The sequence below is a fragment of the Micromys minutus genome (genome assembly GCF_963924665.1).
Source record: "Micromys minutus genome assembly, chromosome: 14".
Classification (NCBI taxonomy): domain Eukaryota; kingdom Metazoa; phylum Chordata; class Mammalia; order Rodentia; family Muridae; genus Micromys; species Micromys minutus.
In genome coordinates this window covers 11,765,624-11,775,200 of record NC_137983.1, presented here as the reverse complement: position 1 = coordinate 11,775,200, position 9,577 = coordinate 11,765,624, and positions in this window count along the sequence as shown.

Genomic DNA, 9,577 nt, shown 5'->3' with positions numbered 1-9,577 from the left:
CCTGAGATTACACCTCACACCAGTTAGAATGGCTAAGATCAAAAATTCAGGTGACTGCAGTTGCTGGTGAGGATGTGGAAAATAGGAACACTTGTCCACTATTGGTGGGGTTGTTAGCTGGTACAACAACTCTGGAAATCAGTATGATGGTTCCTCAGAAAATTAGATATAGTACTACCTGAAAACAATGCTATTCCACTTCTGGGCATATACTCCAAAGATGCTCCAACATATAACAAGAACACATGCTTCACCATGTTTATAGAAGACTTATATATAATAGCCAGAATCAGGAAAATCCCAAATGTCTTTCAACAGATGATTGAATACAGAAAGTGTGGTACATTTAAACAATGGAGTACTACTCAGCTATTAGAAACAATGACATCATGAAATTTGTAGGCAAATGGATGGAACCAGAGACTATCATTCTGAGTGAGGTAACCCCGTTAGCAAAGAACACACATAGTATGCACTCACTGTTAATTGGATACTAGCTTCAGAAAGCTCTGAATACCCAAGAAACAATTCACAGACATTATGAGTCTCAAAAAGAAGGAAGATCAAATGGAGATGACTCAGTTCTTCTTAGAAGGGAGAACAAAACAGTCACAGAGGAAATGCAAGGTCAAATAGTGGAACAGTGATTGAAGTAATGATCACTCAGAAGCTGCCTCATCTGAGAATCTACCACATATGCAGCCACCAAATCCAAGCACTATAGCTGATCTCAAGAAATACTTGTTGGCAGGAATCAGATAGAGATGCCTCCTCAGAAACTATGTTAGAGTCATAAATATACAGTTAACCATGCTTGTAGTTAACCATTGGGCTGAACTTGGGTATCCCAATGAGGGTGCCATATAAGGGACTTAAGGAGCTGAAAGGGGTTGCAACCTCATGGGAGGAACAACATTATCAATCAACCAAACTCAGCAAAACTTCTATGGACTAAACACCAACCTTTGTGCACACATTGAGAGATCTTTTCATCCACTTGAGCATGTAGCTGAAGATATCATTGTCTGTTATCAATGTGAGAAGAGGCTTTAGATCCAGAGAAAGCATGTTTTTCCAATGTAGGGGAATGTCAAGGCAAAGGGTTGGAGAGGGTGTTCACGAGTTAGTACACCTTTGTGAAGGAAAATGGCGATGGAGGAAATAGGAGTGATGTGGGGGTGGATAACATCTCAAATACAAATACAGAGTATCTAATAACAAAAGAAAACAATTAACACTGAGTTCAAGTACTTTTCACGTGAAAAATAATTGAACCTATGTCAAAGTTCCTTTAAAGGTAATCATACATCCTGCAATTTTTTGTGGTTCTTAAAAGCTATATTGAGATTATTAAAATATGCTTTTTACAAAGAAAGAACATAACTACTACACATGGGTTACATACTGTTCTTAATTTGTGTAATTTTTGGGGATGCTTTATAAAGAATTCAATGCATAAATGTCTAGTATTCAGAAAATACATGATGTGAGACAGAAATTTGGAACTAAAATATATCAAGCAAGAATAAGAATTGTGAAGTCTTTTTACTAATAGGATTGGTTGGGCATAGCCCATAATTTAACACCCTCTATCAAAGAACAATGATTTAATATTTTGATTTAATTGCACATTTCTCTATCTTCATTTTAAATCTTTTATCCGTGATTATCTAGGGCTAAGACAAAATAAAGGAATCTTACACATGTTATACCTTAGTCTATATACAGCAAAGCATAAGTATAAACTTTGTAAGTGGTAATTATTTTTAGAAAAAATGTGTAGGTAATAGAGATTAATATGTAGTCAAATCACAAGTTTCAAAGATTATTGAGAAAGAAAATATTAACTAATTCAAGAAATACTTAATATTAATAATATCAGCAAAGATTCCATAAGTCAAATATTGACCTAAAGTACTAAAAATAATGTTTTTTTCCATGTAGTCCTTAGTTATCTTTTACCACTGAATCTTATAGAAGTGACTGTCCTTTGTCTATTGACCACAAATATCTTCCTTAGGGTATCTTATTTTAAAAAAAATTAAAATTATCATTTTTGTCACTTAAGTGTATGGGTATTTTGTTTGCATATATTTCTATCCACAACATATATTGCTGATGCCCAAGGGGACAAAGAACGATAATTCAATTCTATGTAACTCAACTTAAGGATAGTGTGAGCTGAACCATGTGAATACTGTGAGCTGTTCCTTGCTCCACAGCAAGCATAAAAAGTAATAGTGACCGCTGAGCTATTGTCCCCATCATTCTGCAAACGTTTTAATGTTTCAACCTTCCATTCAGCTACTTTAAGGAAAAAAGAAACTCTAGAATGTTCCAACTTCTCTCTGTGTGCCATGGGGAAACTTAAAGATCTCTAGAGGTCTATGTCTATATATTATAGGACCATAAGGGAGAAAAGGTGCTACAAATTTATTGCATATAGCAACCTAGGCCATCTTTATACAGAATTGTGTGGACAGTTTTTCCTGGATTTCAGATGATGAGGTTTGTTCAAGGTTGCTCTGTTTGCTTCTCTGTGTAGCAAGAAAACATTGACCAAAGTCTTCAAATCTCGGAAATTTCAGAAGTTCAAAGTCTAGGTACCATGTGTTCATAAAAATTAAAAGCAAATATCATGCTACTTCTTCACCATGGGAGAAGGGCACAATTACAATCAGAACAGGGAAAAACTAAAAGTCAACAAAGAAAACAGGTCAATAAATTGGGTCAAAAAATAAAAAAGCTCATCACCTGATTTTCTGCACTCATTAAGAATCTTCTGCTCACTAAAGGATTGATGAGATTTTCTTTACCTATGGCATCCACAATACATACAGCTTTTCTAGTAAGCTCAGGGTGGCTAAACTTCACTCCCTCCACCACCATGGAGGTATTCTGATAATGATCTTCTACAGTATTTTTGGGGCTCCCCTGCTATTAGTGCAATGCTTTCACCAACACCTGGTCCTGACTGAACTTTAAGGATGCTAACCCTACAATATGGTGCCTTACCTCAGTTTTTCTCCATGTCCACTTACTTCCTGGAATCTTCCCCACATCTGAGACTTAACTCTCAGCAATTGCCTTTCTTGTACTCTTTTCAGGAACTCCAACTCGGCCACATTCAGTTGCCAGCCACCAGTTCATCTCCACAGACCTCTTCTTCAATATCAACACATTCTGGGATACACTTTCATATTTGCACGTTTACTTACCAGTTTGAGGTGCAGCTTTGACCACCTCAGACAGAAGCTTCTCTGGGCTGAAAGGAGGAAATATTTTCTATGCAATTTTTTTCGGTGATTATTTATCATACTAATATTTTCAGGCTCAGCAAAAATTGTTCCTATAAAACATAGTAGGGTTTTCTTCCACAGATTACTAATTTAAATACAGTGCATGAATGGCCTCATTTAGATTCATTGAGTGTTTCTCAGTCTTCCTTCTGAAATTCCACAAGCTAGTCTTCCATATCTGCATGTCTTTCAGAATCCTTTGCTTCTGATCTCACAAATAACATCTCTGAAAGTTTGAACATGCACTATCTTTTTACCCTGTAATAATTTCTTTCACTATGAGAAAACACCTTGCACTTCTTCTGCATTTCTACAACGTCACAGTTTTGAAGAACCAAGAACCACATGAGGAGAGTTACACCAAAGATGGCTTCACTTGTTTTTCCTAGAGATGAGCTGGGTTTGGCCGTTAGCACTTAAATTAGGCAACTCAAAGCCACCTCTAAATCCAGATTAAGGGAGTTCCCAACCCTCTGACACCACTACATGCATGCACATACAAATACACATACACATACTTAAAATACACTAAAATACATTTAAAAGTAGATAAAACTCACATTGTTTAAAATAAAACTTAATATCACTTATTTATATATTACAACATACTTCTATTGCAAATTCTTATTTCTTCTATAGGAAATTTTCATGAAAAAATTCTCAAATTTAATATACTATTTCACATTTTTTGCTATAGAGTTGAATTTTGATCACCATTTCTGTAAAAAAAAATCTAAATTCCAGCTCAGAATGTTTTAAAAACAAATTTGAAATGTGTTTCCCAGGAGAATATGAGTTTAGGAACCAGCTACTTAAAGAATCAAGAGTGACAACTTCTAAGCAACAGCTTTACTTCATAGTCATTAAGATAGACAGGCTAAAGAGATTATTCAGCTGTAGAGAACATATGCTGCTCTTGCTGAAGATTAGAAATGATTCCCAACACAACTGACAGGTGTCTCAGACTTGCAAGGAACTTCACTTGCAGGGGTTTGGACAGCTTCTCCAACTTCTATAGACACTGTATTCACATACATTAAACTGACACACAGAAGACACACACAAATATATAACTAAAAGAAAAATAAAATTATCTTTTTATAAGATAATTCAGGAAGGAAAGATGAGCCATAAGTTAAAAGCAATACCTGCTCTTTATAAGGATAGGGACTTTATTTCCAGCCCCCACGTAGCAGGTTACAGCTATCTGTAGCTCTATTTTCAGGTGAACTGAGAGTCTTTTTTGGCTTCTATAAGCACCAGGCATGCATAGAATGTAGACATGCATATGGATGCCCATACAGGTAAAAAAAATATTAACTAAGATCACATAGAAGCAAAGGATAAAATAGTTGAAAAGGGGATCTGTAGCAGCAGGAGGGACAAAGAGAGTAATGAAGGGGGAAATTGCAGGGGAAAAGGTCCAGGGTAAGAACAGTTGGATCTGACTTGACCCTAAGCCTGGGGACAGGGCCATAGGAAAAATACCCTTCAACTTGGAGCTCCTGAGATTTGGAAATCCTTGGACCGTGACTCAGCATAACAGTAAACATACTGTCTGTCTCACTCATTTTTTTCCACTAGCTCAGCACACATGCTCAAAGAATCCAAGAAAAGCCCACCCTTTAGCCAATACCACCGCTGTTACTTTGTGTACTCAGCAGCAGCTGCTACTCTCTGTCTGTCCCCAATAAATCTCTTTTGTGATTTTTTTTTTCTGTTATACCTGGCTCCCTATTGCCAAAAGACACTAACATGGAAAATAGCCAAAACCACCACCACCACCAACAACAACACAAACAAACAAACAAACAAAAGACCTTTCATTGTTGCTGTGACTCAGACAGGCTCTGTGAGCTTCTGTTTCCCCAAGTAGCTGCAACAGGATCCTGTGCCTCTTCTTTGATAATTTGGAAAGCTGAGGCCTTCCCTTCAGTTGGTGTGAACATTATCCTGAGTGTAGGGGAAAAAAGACCCTAGACTGCCTGGCAACCTTCTGGTACTCTTACAGGGAGAAGTACCCCAAGCCCACAGTCTCCAAAGCTAATGCTGGCCTTTTCTCCTTTTCCCCTCCTTTTTCATTTTTTCCTATTTAAATTTATTTTTATTTTATATTTTATACACCTACACTTCAAATGTTGTCCTCTTTCTCTTTCTTCCATTTCCCTGCTCCTTCCTCCTGCTTCTATGAAGATGCTCCCACTCCCACTCACCCACTTCTACCTCAGCATCTTGGCATTTCCCTATAATGGGGAAAGGAACCTGCACAGGACCAAGGTCTTCTCCTCTTTCTTAATGTCTTCCTTCAAACAACAATCCTGCAGCTTCCTCCTGACTGAGCTATTTTTTTTAATTTATTTTTTTATAAAACAACTTTATTTTACAAAACAAAGATAAAAGTACAGATTTTAAACATTTTTTGCTTAAAATTATACATTTTTGTCAGTACTTTTTGTCAGATTTTAACATATTTTTTACATAAAACTATATGAATATATTTTTTTAGTAAGTACTTGATTTTTTTCAAGGTTTGATTGTATGCCTTGAAAACTTAATAGTCACAATGAGCTAAAGTACATGTAAAACAAAATGTAACACGGAAATAGTTAAAGTTTTCTTGTTTTGTAAATATTTTTTTGTTTTGTTTTGTTTTCTTTATTTCTTGGACTTCATACAATCTGTGAGTTGTTTCTGGGGGAGTACAAGCCTCTGGGGTTAGCATCCAACTATCAGTGACTGCATATTATGTCTGTTCTTTTGTGACTGGGTTATCTCACTCAGGATGATATTCTCTAGATGCAGCCATTTTCTTAAAAATTTGGTAAAGTCATTGTTTCTGGTGGCAGAGTAGTATTCCATTGTGTATATGTACCACAATTTTTGTATCCATTCATCTTCTGAAGGACATCTGGGTTCCTTCCAGCTTCTGGCTATTATAAATAGAGCCACTATGAACATTGTGGTGCATATATCTTTGCTGTGTATTAAAGTGTCTCTGGGGTATATGCCCAGAAGTGGAATAGCTGGGTCTTCAGGTAGTACTATATACAATTTTCTGAGGTATCGCCAGATTGATTTCCAGAGTGGTTGTACCAGTTTACAACCCAACCAACAGTGGAGAAGTGTTCCTATTTCTCCGCAACCTCACCAGCATCTGCTGTCATCTGAGTTTTGGATCTTGGCCAACCTGACTGGTGTGAGGTGGAATCTCAGGGTTGTTTTGATTTGCATTTTTATGATGGCTAAGGATGTCGAGCACTTCCTCACATGTTTCTCGGCCATTCAGTGTTCCTCAACTGAAAACGTTTTGTTTAGCTCTGTACCCCATTTTTTAATAGGGTTATTTGACTCTCTGGTGTCTAGCTTTTTGAGTTCCTTGTACACCTTGGATATTAGACCTCTATCTGATGTGGTGTTGGTAAAGGTCTATTCCCATTCTGTTGCTTTTATTATGTTCAAGTATGGGCCTTGGATTTCTGTTCTTTCCAAGACTTTTAACATGAGGGGGTTTTGAATTTTGACAAATGCTTTCTCAGCATCTAGTGAGATGACCATGTCGTTTTTCTTTGAGTTTGTTTATATAGTGAATTACATTGATGGATTTCTGTATATTAAACCATGCCTGCATCCTGAATTTCCTCAGGTTAAGTTGTTATGTCACCACCTTCCTTTCTGATTTTGTTAATTTGGATACTCTCTCTTTGCCCTCTAGTTAGTCTGGCTAGGGGTTTATCAATCTTGTTGATTTTCTCAAAGAACCAACTCTTTGTTTTGTTGATTTTTTCAATGGTTCTTTTTGTTTCTATTTGTTCTATTTCTGCCCTAACTTTGATTATTTCTTGCCCTCTACTCTTTTTGGGTATATCTGCTTCCTTTTGTTCTAGGGCTTTTAGCTGTGCTGTCAGGTTGCTGATGTGAGCTCTCTCCAGTTTTTTTTTTATTTGTTTTTTTTTGGAAGCACTTAGGGCTATGAGTTTTCCTCTCAATACTGCTTTCATTGCATCCCATAGGTTTGGGTATGTTGTGTTTTCATTTTCGTTGTATTCTAGAAAATCCTTAATTTCTTTCTTTATTTCTTCTTTGACCCTGCTATCCTTTAACAGAGGGTTGTTTAGTTTCCATGTGTATGTGGGCTTTTGTTGTCTTTGTTGTTGTTAAAGACCAGCCATAGACCATGGTGATCTGAGAGGATGCATGGGAGTATTTCAATCTTCTTATATCGATGAAGGCTCATTCTGTGTCCAATTATGTGGTCAATTTTCGAGAAGGTGCCATGGGGTGGTGAGAAGAAGGTGTATTCTTTTACTTTAGGATAGTATGTTCTGTATATATCTATTAATTCTAGTTGGTTCAAAGTCTCTGCTAGTTTTGCAGTGTCCTTGTTCAGTTTCTGTTTCCCTGATCTGTCCATTGGTGAGAGTGGGGTATTAAAGTCTCCCACTATTATTGTATGGGGTGAAATGTATTTTTTGAGCTTTAGTAGGGTTTCTTTTTTGAATGTGGGTGATTTTCTATTTGCACCATATATGTTAAGGATTGAGAGTTCCTCCTGACAGATTTCCCCGGTAATGAGTAAAAAGTGTCCTGCCTTATCTTTTTTGATAACTTTTGGTTGGAAATTTACTTTATTTAATATTAGACTAGCCACTCCAGCTTGCTTCTTGGAGCTGTTTGCTTGGAAGTTTTTTTCCCACCCCTTTACTCTGAGATAGTGTCTGTCTCTGTCTCTGAGATGAGTTTCCTGTATGCAGCAAAAGGCTGGATTTTGTTTATTTCCAGTCTGATAGTCTATGTCTCTTTATTGGGGAGTTGAGAGCATTTATCTTAATAGATATCAAGGAATAGTTGTTTCTGTTTCCTGCCATTATTGCTTTTTTGGGTTGAGTTCTGTCTGTGTTTTTTTCTTCTTATAGTTTTCTTGTTTAGGAGTTTTCTTGTTTTTACTAGGCTGTATTTTCCCTCATTGTATTGTGTTTTCCACCTATAATTCATTGTAGTGCTGGGTTTGTGGTCAGATATTGGGTGAATTTTGATTTGTCTTGAAATATCTTCGTCTCTCCATCGATGGTGATTGATAGTTTTGCTGGGTATAGCAGCTTGGGCTGGCACTTGTGCTCTCTTAAGGAGTGCATGATGTCTGTCCAGGCTCTTCTAGCTTTCATAGTCTCTGTTGAGAAATCGGGTGTGAGTCTGATTGGTCTGCTTTTATATGTTACCTGACGTTTTTCCCTTACTGCTTTTAGTATTCTTTCTTTACTTTGGGCACTTGATGTTTTTACTATTATGTGTCGGGAGGTATTTCTTTTCTGGTCCAACCTATTTGGAGTTCTGAAGGCTTCTTTTATGCTCATAGTCATCTCATTCTTGATGGTATGATAGTTTTCTTCTATGATTTTGTTGAAGATATTTACTGTGCCTCTTAGTTGATACTCTTCTCCCTCTTCTATTCCTATTATCCTTAGGTTTGGTCTTCTCATTGTGTCTTGAATTTCCTGGACATTTTGGGTTAGGAGCTTTTTGTTTTTTGCATCTTCTCTGGCTGTTTTGTCTATATTTGCAATGTTGTCTTCTGCTCCCGAGATTCTCTCTTCAATCTCTTGTAATCTATTGGAAATGCTTGCTTCTGTGACTCCTGATTTCTTTTTTAGGTGTTCTGACTCAAGGGTTATCTCTTTTAGTGTTTTCTTTATTGTGTCAATTTCTGTTTTAATTTCCCTCTTCCATTCCTTTATTTCTTTGGTTCTGATTTTCTCTAGTTCTTTGAGTTCTTTGAGTGTTTCTCTTGTTTCTTCTTTAAAAGCTTCTGAATCTTTTTGCTTTTCCTCCCTTTCTTGTTTAAGTATCTCTATCAGCGTCTTAAGGTATGATTTCAGGTCTGTGTCTTCTTTTTCTGGAGTTTTTGGAATTCAGATGTTTGCTGTTATGGGAGAGTTGGGTTCTGGTGTTGCAAGATTGTCTTGGTTTCTTTGGGATATACTTTATCTCTTTCCTCTAGCCATTTTGTTGTCAGTGATATGTTCTTGCCTTTCCCTTGTCTCTGGTCTGTGACCCTTGTTCTCCCCTGGTCCAGGTGTCAGATGGGCAAAGCCCTGTTTTATGCACAGAGTCGTCGGGTGTGACCAGAAGTTCCAACGTTCTGTTTCTGGTTGCTGGATCAGGCAAGGCAGGGCTGGGCAAGTTAGGGTGTGCACTTTCCATGTGCCCTCCGCAGAGATCTCTCTGCTCCCCTGCAGCCCAGGTCTCCCACCCACCAGTTGGACAGCCTCTATGCGCTGCTG